Raw genomic sequence first — 12,446 nt, 5'->3', positions numbered from 1 at the left:
GTCATGAGAGAAGGGAGAGGCCTGGGACGAGAGTCACGCATGAGAGGAGAGAGAGGTTTGATTAGAGAGTCAGGCAGGACCGGAGAGAGATTCTTGGGACAAGAGTCAGGCAGGACAGGAGAGAGAGGCTTGGGACGAGAGTCAGGCAGGTCGAGAGGGAGAGGTTATTGACGAGAGTTGGGCGGGACAGGAGAGATAGGATGGCATGAGAGTCAGTCAGGAATGGAGTGAAAGTTATGGGATGAAAGTCATACAGGACAGGAGAGAGAGACTTGAGGCGAGAGTTGGGCAGGACAGGAGAGAGAGGCTTGGGACGAGAGTCACGCATAACAGGAGAGAGGGGCTGGGAGAAGAGTCAGGCAGGACAGGAGAAGGGGCTTGGGACGAGAGTCAGGCATGACAGGAGAGTAAAGCTTGGGACGAAGTCTGGCCGGACAGGGGAGAGAGTCCTTGGGACAACAGTCGGCCAGACACGAGAGACAGGCTTGTGACGAGAGTCAGGTAGGACTGGAGAAACAGGCTTGGGACGAGAGTAAGGCAGTGCAAGATACAGAAGCTTGGATCGAGAGTCAGGGAGGACAGGAGAGTAAAGCTTTGGACGAGAGTCAGGCAGGACAGGAGAGAGTGAGTCTTGGGACGAGAGTCAGGCAGGAGTGAGAGAGAGGCTTAGGACGAAAGTCAGGCAGACATTGAAGGGAGGCTTGGGACAAATTAAGGCTGGACAGGAAAGAGAGGCTTAGACGAGAGTCAGGCAGTCAGGAGAAAGAGGCTTGGGACGAGAGTCAGGCAGGTAGAAGGAGAGGCTTGGGATGAAGTCAGTCAGCGGAAAGGAGAGAGAGGCTTCGGACGAAAATCAGGCAGGACAGGAGAGAGAGGCTTGGGACGAGAGTCAGGCAGGACAGGGGAAAGGTGCTCGGGACCAGAGTCAGGCAGGGCAGGAGAGAGAAGCTCAAGACATGAGTCAGGCAGGAGAGGAGAGAGAGGCTTGGGACGAGAACCAGACAGGATTAGAATGAGAGGCTTGTGACGAGAGTCAGAGAGGACAGAAGAGAGAGACTCGGGACGAGTCTCAGGTACGACAGGAGAGAGAGGCTTGGGACGAGAGTCAAGCAGGACAGGAGAGAGAGGCTTGGAACGAGAGTCAGGCAGGTCAGGAGAGAGAGACTTGGGACGAGAGTCAGGCAAGACAGAAGAGAGGGGCTTTGGATGAGAGTCAGTCAGGAGAGTAGAGAGAGACTTGGTACGAGAGTCAGGCAGAACGGGAGAGATAAGCTTGGGACGAGAGTCAGGAAGCACAGGAAAAAGAGGCTCGGGACAAGAGTTAGGCATGACAGGAGAGAGACGCCTGGGATGAGAGTCAGAATGGACTGGAGAGAGGCTTGGGACGAGAGTCAGACAGGACAAGTATAGAGGCTTGGGACGAGATTCAGGCAGGACAGGAGGGAGAGGCTTAGGACGATAGTCACTCCGGAAGGAAGAGAGACAGGCTTGGAACGAGATTCAGGCGAGACAGTAGACAGAGGCTCGGGACGAGATTAAGGCCGGAAGCTTGAGAGACAGGCTTGGGACGAGATTAAGGCCGGAAGCTTGAGAGACAGGCTTGGGACGAGATTAAGGCCGGAAGCTTGAGAGACATGCTTCGGACGAGAGTAAGGCTGGACAGGAAAGAGAGGCTTGAGAAGAGAGTCAGGCCGGAAGGTAGAGAGACAGGCTTTGGACGAGAGACAGGAGACAGAGGCTTAGGACGAGAGTCAGGCAGGACAGGTGAGAGAGGTTTGGGACGAGAGTCATTCCGGACAGGAGACAGAGGCTTGGGACGAGAGTCAGGCTGGAAAGGAGAAAGAGGCTTAGGACGAGAGTCAGGCAGGAAAGGAGAGAGAAGCTTGAGACGAGAGTTAGGCAGCACAGGAAAAAGTGGCTTGGGACGAGAGTCAGGCAGGACAGGAGACAGAGGCTTGGGATGAGAGTCAGAATGGACAGGAGAGAGGCCTGGGACGAGAGTCAGGCAGGACAGAGGAGAAACCCTTGGAACTAGAGTCATGCAGGACAGGAGAGAGAGGCTTGGGGCGAGTGTCAAGACGGAAGGAAGAGAGACAGGCTTGGAGCGAGAGTCAGGCAGGACAGGGGAGAGAGGATTGGGACGAGGGTCAGACAGGACAGGAGAGAGAGGCTTGGGAAGAGAGTCATAGAGGACAGGAGGGAGAGGCTCGGGACGAGAGCCAGGCAGGACAGGATAGTTAGAGGGTTGGGATGAGAGTCAGGCAGGACAGGAGAGAGGGGCTTTGGACGAGAGTCAAGCAGGACAGGAGAGAGAGGCTTGAGACGAGAGTCAAGCAGGTCAGGAGAGAGAGGCTTAGGATGAGAGTCAGTCAAGGGAAGACTGAGAGTCTTGGGACGAAAATCAGGCAGGACAGGAGAGAGAGGCCTGGGACGAGAGTCAGACAGGACAGAAGAGAGAAGCTTGTTACGAGAGTCAGGCAGGACAGGAGAGAGAGGCTCGGGACCAGAGTCAGGTAGGACAGGAGAGAGAGGCACGGACGAGAGTCAGGGAGAACAGGAGAGAGAGGCTTGGGACGAGAGTCAGACAGGACAAAAGAGAGAGGCTTGGGACGAGAGTCAGACAGGATCGGAGAGAGATTCTTGGGACGAGACTCAGGCAGGACAGGAGAGAGAGGCTTTTGACGAGAGTTGGGCGGGACAGGAGAGAAAGGACTGGATGAGAGTCAGTAAGGAATGGAGTGAAAGTTTTGGGACGAAAGTCATACAGGACAGGATAGAGACACTTGAGATGAGATTCGGGCAGGACATGAGAGAGAGGCTTGGGACGAGAGTCACGCATGAGAGGAGAGAGAGGTTTGAGGAAAGAGTCAGGCAGGACAGGAGAGAGAAGCTTGGGACGAGAGGCAGGCAGGACAGGAGAGAGGGGCTGGACACGGGAGTCAGGCAGGACTGTAGAGAGAGAATTAGGATGAGAGTCAGGCAGGACAGGAGGGAGGGGCTTAGGAGGAGAGTCAGCCAAAACAGGAGAGAGGGGCTGGGGAGAAGAGTCAGACAGGACAGGAGAGAGAGGCTTGGGACGAGAGTCAGGCATGACAGGAGGGTAAAGCTTGGGGCGAGAGTTAGGCCGGACAGGGGAGAGAGCCTTGGGACGACAGTCTGGCCAGACACGAGAGACAGGCTTGTGACGAGAGTCAGGTAGGACTGGAGAAAAAGGCTTGGGACGAGAGTAAGGTAAGGCAAGATACTGAGGCTGGTTCGAGAGTCAGGGAGGACAGGAGAGTAAAGCTTTGGACGAGAGTCAGGAAGGACAAGAGAGAGAGAGTCTTGGGACGAGAATCAGGCAGGAGTGGAGAGAGGCTTGGGACGAAAGTCAGGCAAGACATTGAAGGGAGGCTTGGGACAAGATTAAGGCTGGACAGGAGAGAGAGAGGGTTACGACGAGAATCAGGCAACACAGGAGAAAGAGGCTTGGGACGAGAGTCAGGCAGGACAGGATAGAAAGGTTTGGGACGAGAGTCATTCCTGGCAGGAGAGGGAGGCTTGGGACGAGAGTCAAGCTGGAAAGGAGAGAGAGGCTTCGGACGAAAGTCAGGCAGGACTGGAGAGAGAGGCTTGTGACGAGAGTAAGGCAGAAAGGGGCTCGGGACCAGAGTCAGGAGAGAGAAGCTGAAGACGTGAGTCATGCAAGAGAGGGGAGAGAGGTTTGGGACGAGAGTCAGACAGGACTGGAGAGAGAGTCTTGGGACGAGAGTCAGAGAGGACAGAAGAAAGAGGCTCGGGACGAGACTCAGGTACGACAGGAGAGAGAGGCTTGGGACGAGAGTCATGCAGGACAGGAGAGAGGGGCTTGGTACGAGAGTCGGGCAGGACAGGAGAGAGAGGCTTGGGACGAGAGTCAGGCATGAGAGGAGAAAGAGGCCTGAGGAGAGAGTAAATCAGGACAGGAGAGAGAGGCTTGGGACGAGAGTCAAGCAGGAGAGGAGAGAGAGGCTTGGAACGAGAGTCAGGCAGGTCAGGAGAGAGAGGATTGGGATGAGAGTCAGTGAAGAGAAAACTGAGAGTCGTGGGACGAAAGTCAGGCAGGACAGGAGAGAGAGGCTCGGGACCAGAGTCAGGGAGGACAGGAGAGAGAGGCTTGGGACGAGAGTCAGGCAGGACAGGAGAGAGAGGCATGGGACGAAAGTCAGGCAGGACAGGAGAGAGAGGCTTGGGATGAGAGTCAGACAGGACAGGAGAGAGAGGCTTGGGACGAGAGTCAGGCAGGACAGGAGAGAGACGCTTGGGACGAGAGTCAGGCAGGTCCTGAGGGAGAGGCTTGGGACGATAGTCGAGCAGGATAGGATAGAAAGGCTTGGGATGAGAGTCACTGAAGACAGGAGTGAGATTCGTGGGATTAAATTCAGGCAGGACAGGAGAGAGAGGCTTGGGACGATAGTCAGGCAGGACATGAGAGAGACACTTAGGACGAGAGTCGGTCAGGAGAGGAGGGAGAGGCTTGGGACGAGAGTCAAGCATGAGAGGAGATAGAGGTTTGAGTAGAGAGTCAGGCAGGATAGGAAAGAGAAGCTTGGGACGAGAGTCAGGCAGGACAGGAGAGTAAAGCTTGGGACGAGAGTCAGGCAGGACAGGAGAGGAAAGCTTGGGACGAGAGTCAGGCCGAACAGGAGAGAGAGCCTTGGGACGACAGGTTGGCCAGAGAGGAGACCTCAGGGTTGTGACGAGAGTCAAGTAGGACTGGAGAAAGAGGCTTGGGATGAGAGTTCAAGCAGGGCAAGATACAGAGGCTTGGATCGAGAGTCAGGCAGGACAGAAGAGTGAAGCTTAGGAAGAGAATCAGGCAAGACAGGAAAGAGAGAGTCCTGGGACGAAAGTCAGGCAGGAGAGGAGAGAGAGAGTCTTGGGACGAGAGTCAGGCAGGACTGGAGAGAGAGGCTTGGGACGAGAGTCAGAGAGGACAGAAGAGAGAGGATCGGGACGAGTCTCAGGTACGACAGGAGAGAGAGGCTTGGGACGAGAGTCATGCAGGACAGGAGAGAGGGGCTTGGGGCGAGAGTCGGGCAGGACAGGAGAGAGAGGCTTGGGACGAGAGTCAGGCATGAGAGGAGAAAGTGGCGTGAGGAGAGAGTAAGGCAGGACAGGAGAAAGAGGCTTGGGACGAGAGTCAAGCAGGACAGGAGAGAGAGGCTTGGAACGAGAGTCAGGCAGGTCAGGAGAGAGAAGCTTTAGATGAGAGTCAGACAAGACAGGAGAGAGAGGCTTGGGAAGAGAGTCAGGCAGGACAGGAGAGAGAGGCTTGGAAGGAGAGTCAGGCAGGTCCGGAGGGAGAGGCTTGGGACGAGAGTCGAGCGGGACAGGATAGAAAGGCTTGGGATGAGAGTCAGTGAAGACAGGAGTGAGAGTCATGGGACAAATTTTGGCAGGACAGGAGAGAGAGGCTTGGGACGAGAGTCAGGCAGGACAGGGGAGAGACACTTGGGACGGACGAGAGACGATCAGGAGAGGAGGGAGAGGCTTGGGACGAGAGTCACGCATGAAAGGAAAGAGAGGTTTGAGTAGAGAATCAGGCAGGACAGGAGAGAGAAGCTTGGGACGAGAGTCAGGAAGGACAGGAGAGTAAAGCTTGGGACGAGAGTCAGGCCGGATAGGGGAGAGAGCCTAGCGACGACAGTATGGCCAGAGAGGAGAGACAGGGTTGTGACGAGGGTCAGGTAGGACTGGAGAAAGAGGCTTGGGATGAGAGTTCAGGCAGGGCAAGATACAGAGGCTTGGATCGAGAATCAGGCATGTCAGGAGAGTGAAGCTTAGGACGAGAGTCAGGCAAGACAGGAGAAAGTCCTGGGGCGAAGTCAGGCGGGAGAGGAGAGAGAGAGTCTTGTGACGAGAGTCAGGCAGGAGAGGAGAGAGAGGCTTGGGATGAGAGTCAGACAGGACAGGAAAGGGAGGCTTGGGACAAGATTAAGGCTGGACAGGAGAGAGAGAGGCTTGGGACGAGAGTCAGCCAAGACAGGAGAAAGAGGCTTCGGCCGAAAGTCAGGCAGGACAGGAGAGAGAGTCTTGGAATGAGGGTTAAGCTAGACCGGAGAGAGTGGCTTGAGACGAGAGTCAGGCAGGACAGGAGGAAGAGGCTTGGGACGAGAGTCAGTCAGGCAGGACAGGAGAGAGAGCCTTGGGACGAGAGTCAGGCCGGAAGGAAGAGAGAAAGGCTTGGGACAAGAGTCAGGCAGACAGGAGAGAGTGGCTTCGGACGAGATTCATGCCGTAAGATAGAGAGAGAGGCTTGGGACGATAGTAAGGCTGGACAGGAGAGAGAGGCTTGGGAAGCGAGTCAGGCTGGAATGTAGAGAGACAGGCTTGGGACGAGAGTCAGGCGAGACAGGAGAGAGTGGCTCGGGACGAGAGTCAGGCAGGAGAGGATATAGAGGCTTGGAAGGAGAGTCATTCCGGACAGGAGACAGAGGCTTCGAACGAGAGTCAGGCTGGAAAGGAGAGAGAGGCTTAGGACGAGAGTCAGACAGGAATGGAGAGAGAGGCTTGGGACGAGCGTCAGATAGGACAGGAGAGAGACTCGGGACCAGAGTCAGGCAGGACAAGAGAGAGAGGCTTGGGACGAGAGTCAGGCAGGACAGGAGAGAGAGGCTCGTGACCAGAGTCAGGCAGGACAGGAGAGAGAGGCTTCGGACGAGAGTTAGACAGAACAGGAGAGAGAGGCTTTTGAAGAGAGTTAGGCAGGAGAGGAGAGAGAGTCTTGGGACGAGAGTCAGGCAGGTCCTGAGGGAGAGGCTTGACAGGGTGAGAGTCGTGGGACTAAATTCAGTGAGGACAGGAGAGAGAGGCTTGGGACGAGAGGCAGGAAGGACAGGAATGAGAGACTTGTGACGAGAGTCTGGCAGGACATGAGAGAGAGGCTTTAGACGAGAGTCACGCATGAGAGGAGAGAGAGGTTTGAGTAGAGAGTCAGGCAGGACAGGAGAGAGAAGTATATGACGAAAGTCAGGCAGGACAGCAGAGAGGGGCTTCACACGAGAGTCATGCAGGAGAGGAGAGAGTGAATTGTGACAAAAGACAGGCAGGACAGGGGAGATGGGCTTGGGAGGAGAGTCAGGCATAACTGAAGAGAGGGGCTGGGGATAAAAGTCATGCAGGACAGGAGAGAGAGGCTTGGAACGAGAGTCAGGTAGGATTGGAGAAAGAGGCTTGGAACGAGATACAGATACAGTGGCTTGGATCGAGAGTCAGGCAGGACAAGAGAGTGAAGCTTAAGACGAGAGTCAGGCAGGACAATAGAGAGATAGACTTGAGACGAGAGACAGGCAGGAGAGGAGAGACAGGCTTGGGACGAGAGTCAGGCAGGACAGGAAAGGGAGGCTTGGGACAGTATTAAGGCTGGACAGGAGAGAGAGGCTTGGGACGAGAGTCAGGCAACACAGGAGAAAGACTCTCGGGACGAGAGTCAGGCAGGACAGGAGAGAGAGACTTGGGACGAGAGTCAGGCAGGACAGGAGAGAGAGGCTTGGGACCAGAGTCAGGCAGGACAGGAGAGAGAGGCTCGGGACCAGATTCAGGCGGGACAGGAGAGAGAGTCTTGGGACGAGAGTCAGGTAGGACAAGAGAGAGAGGATAGTGACGAGAGTAAGACAGGACAGGAGAGAGAGACTTGTGACGAGAGTCAGCCAGGACAGGAGAGAGGGGCTTGGGACAAGCGTCAGGTAGGACTGGGGAGAGGGGCTTGGGACTAGAATCCCTCAGGACTGGAGAGAGAGGCTTAGGACGAGAGTCAGGCAGGACGGGAGAGAGAGTTTTAGGATGAGATTTAGGCAGCAGAGGAGAGAGAGGCTTGGGACGAGATTCAGGCAGGACAGGAGAGAGAGACTTGGGACCAGAGTCGGGCAGGAAAGGAGAGATAGGCTTGTGACGAGAGTCAAACAGGATAGAAGAGAGAGGTTTTGGACTAGAATCACGATGGACAGGAGAGAGAGGCTTGGGATGAGATTCAGGCAGGAGGGGAGAGAGAGGCTTGGGACGTGAGTAAGGCAGGACCGAAGAGAGAAGCTTTGGCCGTGAGCCAGGGGAGACGGGAGAGAATGGCTTGGGACGAGAGTCGGGCAGGACAGGAGAGAAAGGTTTGGAATGATAGTCAGTCAGGAAAGGAGTGAGAGTCGTGCGACGAGAGTCAGGTAGGACAGGAAAGAGAGGCTTGGGACGAGAGTCGGGCAGGACAGGAGAGAGAGACTTGGGACGAGAGTCAAGCATGAGAGTAAAGAGAAGTTTGAGGAGAGAGTCAGGCAGAACAGGAGAGAGAAGCTTAGGACGAGTGTCAGGCAGGACAGGAGAGAGGGAATTGGGACGCGATTCAGGCAGGACAGGAGAGAGGGGCTTGGGAGGAGAGTCAGCCATAATAGGAGAGAGGAGATGTTCAGAAGAGTCAGGCTAGTCAGGAAAGAGAGGCTTGGTAGGGGAGTCAGGCTGGACAGGAGAGTGAGGCTTGGTAGGGGAGTCAGGATGGACATGAGAGAAAGCCTTGCGACGAGAGTCTGACCAGACAAAAAAGCCAGGCATGTGAAGAGAGTCAGTTAGGACATGAGAAAGTGGCTTAGGACGAGAGTCAGTCAGAGCAAGATACAGAAGCTTCGATCGAGAATCAGATAGGACAGGAGAGTGAAGCTTAGGACGAGAGTCAGGCAGGAGAGGATAGAAAGGCTTGGGACGAGAGTCAGGCAGGACAGGAAATGGAGGCTTGGGACAATAATAAGGCTGTACAGGAGAGAGAGACTTGTCACGAGAGTCAGGCAACACAGGAGAAAGATGTTTGGGACGAGAGTCAGGCAGGGCAGGAGAGAGAGGCTTGAGACGAGACTCAGGCAAGAGAGTGGAGAGAGACTTGTTACGAGAGTCAGCCAGAACGGGAGAGATAGGCTAGGGACGAGAGTCAGGCAGCACAGGAAAAAGAGGCTTGAGACGAGAGTCAGGCAGGACAGGAGAGAGAGGCTTGGGATGAGAGTCAAGCTGGACAGGAGAGAGAAGCTTGGGACGAGAGTCAGGGAGGACAGGAGAGAGAAGCTTGGGACGAGAGTCAGGCAGGACAGGAGAGAAAGGCTTGGGAGGAGAGAGAAGCTTGCGACGAGAGCCAGGCAGGGCAGGAGAGAGAGGCACGGGAGGAGAGTCGTGCAGGACAGGCGATAGAGGCTTGGGACGAGAGTCAGGCAAGAGAGTAGAGATAGGCTTGGGAGGAGAGTCAGACAGGACAGGAGAGAGAGGCTTGAGACGAGAGTCAGAGAAGACAGGAGAGAGAGGCTCGGGACGAGTCTCAGACAGGACAAGAGAGAGAGGTTTGGGACGAGGGTCAATAGAGGAGGGAGAGGCTTGGGACGAGAGTCGGGTGGGACAGGAGAGAGAGGCTTGGGACGAGAATCAGGCATGAGAGGAGAAAGACCCTTGAGGAGAGAGTCAGGCAGGAGAGGAGAGAGAGGCTTGAGACGAAAGTCAGGCAGGACAGGAGAGAGAGGCTGGGGACGAGAGTCAGCCAGAACGGGAGAGATAGTCTTGGGACGAGAGTCAGGCTGGACAGGAGAGAGAAGCTTGGGAGGAGAGTCAGGGAGGACGGGAGAGAGAGGCTTGGGACGAGAGTCAGGCTGGACAGGAGAGAGAAGCTTGGGAGGAGAGTCAGGGAGGACGGGACAGAGAGGCTTGGGACGGGAATCAGGCAGGACAGGAGAGAAAGGCTTGGGAGGAGAGAGAAGCTTGGGACGAAAGTCAGGCAGGACAGGAGAGAGAGGCTCGGGACGAGTGTCAGGCAGGACAGAAGAGAGAAGCTTGGGACGAGAGTCAGATAGGACAGGAGAGAGAGGCTTGGGACGAGAGTCAGAGAGGACAGGAGAGAGGTTTGGGACGAGGATCAGTCAGGACAGGAGAGTCTGCTGACGAGAGTCGGGTAGGACAGGATAGAGAGGTTTGGGACGAGAGTCAGGCAGGACAGGAGAGAGAGGCTTGGGACGAGAGTCAGACAGGACAGGAGAGAGAAGCTTGGGACGAGTCAGGCAGGACAGGAGAGAGAGGCTCGTGACCAGAGTCAGGCAGGACAGGAGAGAGAGGTTTTTGACGAGAGTCAGACAGGATTGGAGAGAGAGGCTTGGGACGAGAGTCACGCATGAGAGGAAAGAGATGTTTGAGGAAAGAGTCAGGCAGGACAGGAGAGAGAAGGTTTGGACGAGAGGCAGGCAAGACAGGAGAGAGGGGCTTGACACGAGAGTCAGGCAGGACAGGAGAGAGGGAATTGGGACGAGAGTCACGCAGGACAGAAGGGAGTGGGCTTGGGAGGAGAGTCAGCCATAACAGGAGAGAGGGGCTGGGGAGAAGAGTCAGGCAGGACAGGAGAGAGAGGCTTGGGACGAGAGTTAGAATGACAGGAGAGTAAAACTTGGGACGAGAGTCAAGGAAGAGAGTGGAGAGAAACTTAGAACGAGAGTCAGCCAGAACGGGAGAGATAGGCTTGGGACGAGAGTCAGGCAGCACAGGAAAAAGAGACTTGGGACCAGAGTCAGGTAGGACAGGAGAGAGATGCTTGGGATGAGAATCAGGCTGGACAGGAGAGAGAAGCTTGGGACGAGAGTCAGGGAGGACGGGAGAGAGAGGCTCGGGACGAGTCTCAGTCAGGACAGGAGAGAGAGGTTTGGGACGAGGGTCAGGCAGGACAGGAGAGAGAGGCTTGGGACGAGAATCGGGCAGGAGAGGAGAGAGAGGCTTGTGACGAGAGTCAGACAGACAGGAGAGAGAGGCTTAGGACTAGAGTCACGCAGGAGAGGAGAGAGAGGCTTGGGGATGAGATTCAGGCAGGAGATGAGAGAGAGAGTGGGACCATAGTCAGGCATGTCCGGAGAGAGAGGCTTGGGATGAAAGTCAGTTAGGACAGGAGCGAAAGTTATTGGACGAAATTCAGGTAGGACAGGAGAGACAGGCAGGGGACTAGAGTCAGACAGGACAGGAGAGAGAGGCTTGAATCGAGAGTTGGGCAGGACAGGAGAGAAAGGCTTGGGAACATAGTCATTCATGAAAAAAGTGAGAGTAGTGGACGAAAGTCAGGCAGGACAGGAGAGAGAGGCTTGTGATGAGCGTCGGGCAGGATTGGAGAGAGAGACTTGGGACGAGAGTCAAGCATTAGAGGAGAGAGTCAGGCAGGACAGGAGAGAGAAGCTTGGGATGAGTGTCAGGCAGGAATTGAGAGAGGGGCTTGACAAGGGAGTCAGGCAGAACAGGAGAGAGGGAATTGGGATGTGAGTCAGGCATTACAGGAGAGAGTGGATTGGGAGGAAAGTCAGGCATTACAAGAGAGAGGGGCTAGGGAGAAGAGTTAGGCTGGACAGGAGAGAGAGGCTTAGGACGAGAGTCAGGCAGGACAGGAGAGTGAAGCTTGGGACGATAGTCAGGCCGGACAGGAGAGAGAGCTTTGCGACGAGAGACTGGCCAGACAGTAGAGACAGGCTTGTGACGTGAGTCAGGTAGGACAGAAGAAAGAGGCTTGGGGCGAGAGTCAGTCAGGGCAAGACATAGAAGCTTGGATCGAGAGTCAAGTAGGACAGGAGAGTGAAACTTAGGACGAGAGTCAGGCAGGATAGGAGAGAGAGTCTTGGGATGAGAGTCAGGCAGGAGAGGAGAGAGAGGCTTTTGACGAGAGTCAGGCAGGACAGGAAAGGGAGGCTTGGGACAAGATTAAGGCAGGACAGGAGAGAGGGGCTTGGGACGAGATTCAGGTAGGAGAGTAGAGAGAGGGACTTTGTGAGAGAGTCAGGCAGAACTGGAGGGATAAGCTTGGGACGATAGTCAGGCAGCACAGGAAAAGGAGGCTTGGGACAAGAGTAAGGCAGAATAGGAGAGAGAGGCTTGGGATGAGAGTCAGAATGGACAGGAGAGAGGCTTGTGAGGAGATTCAGGCAGGACAGGAGAGAGAGCCTTAGGACGAGAGTCGGGCAGGTCCGGAAGGAGAGGCTTGGACGAGAGTCACGCATGAGAGAAGAGAGAGGTTTGAGGAGAGAGTCAGACACGGCAGGGGAGAGAAGCTTGGGACGAGAGGCAGGCAAGACAGGAGAAAGGGGCTTGACACGAGAGTCAGGCAGGACAGGAGAGAGGGAATTGGGACGAGAGTCACGCAGGACAGGAGGGAGCGGGCTTGGGAGGAGAGTCAGCCATAACAGGAGAGAGGGGCTGGGGAGAAGAGTCAGGCAGGACAGGAGAGAGAGGCTTGGGACGAGAGTCAGAATGACAGGAGAGTGAAGCTTGGGACGAGAGTCAGGATGGACAGGGGAGAGAGCCTTGGGACGACAGTCTGGCCAGACACGAGAGACAGGCTTGTGACGAGAGTCAGGTAGGACTGGAGAAAAGGGTTGGGACGAGAGTAAGGCAGGGCAAGATACAGAAGCTTGGATCAAGAGTCAGGGATGACAGGAGAGTGAAGC

Source organism: Panulirus ornatus, chromosome 16 (assembly GCF_036320965.1).
Source record: "Panulirus ornatus isolate Po-2019 chromosome 16, ASM3632096v1, whole genome shotgun sequence".
Lineage (NCBI taxonomy): Eukaryota > Metazoa > Arthropoda > Malacostraca > Decapoda > Palinuridae > Panulirus > Panulirus ornatus.
Note: the sequence above shows the minus strand (reverse complement) of the source record.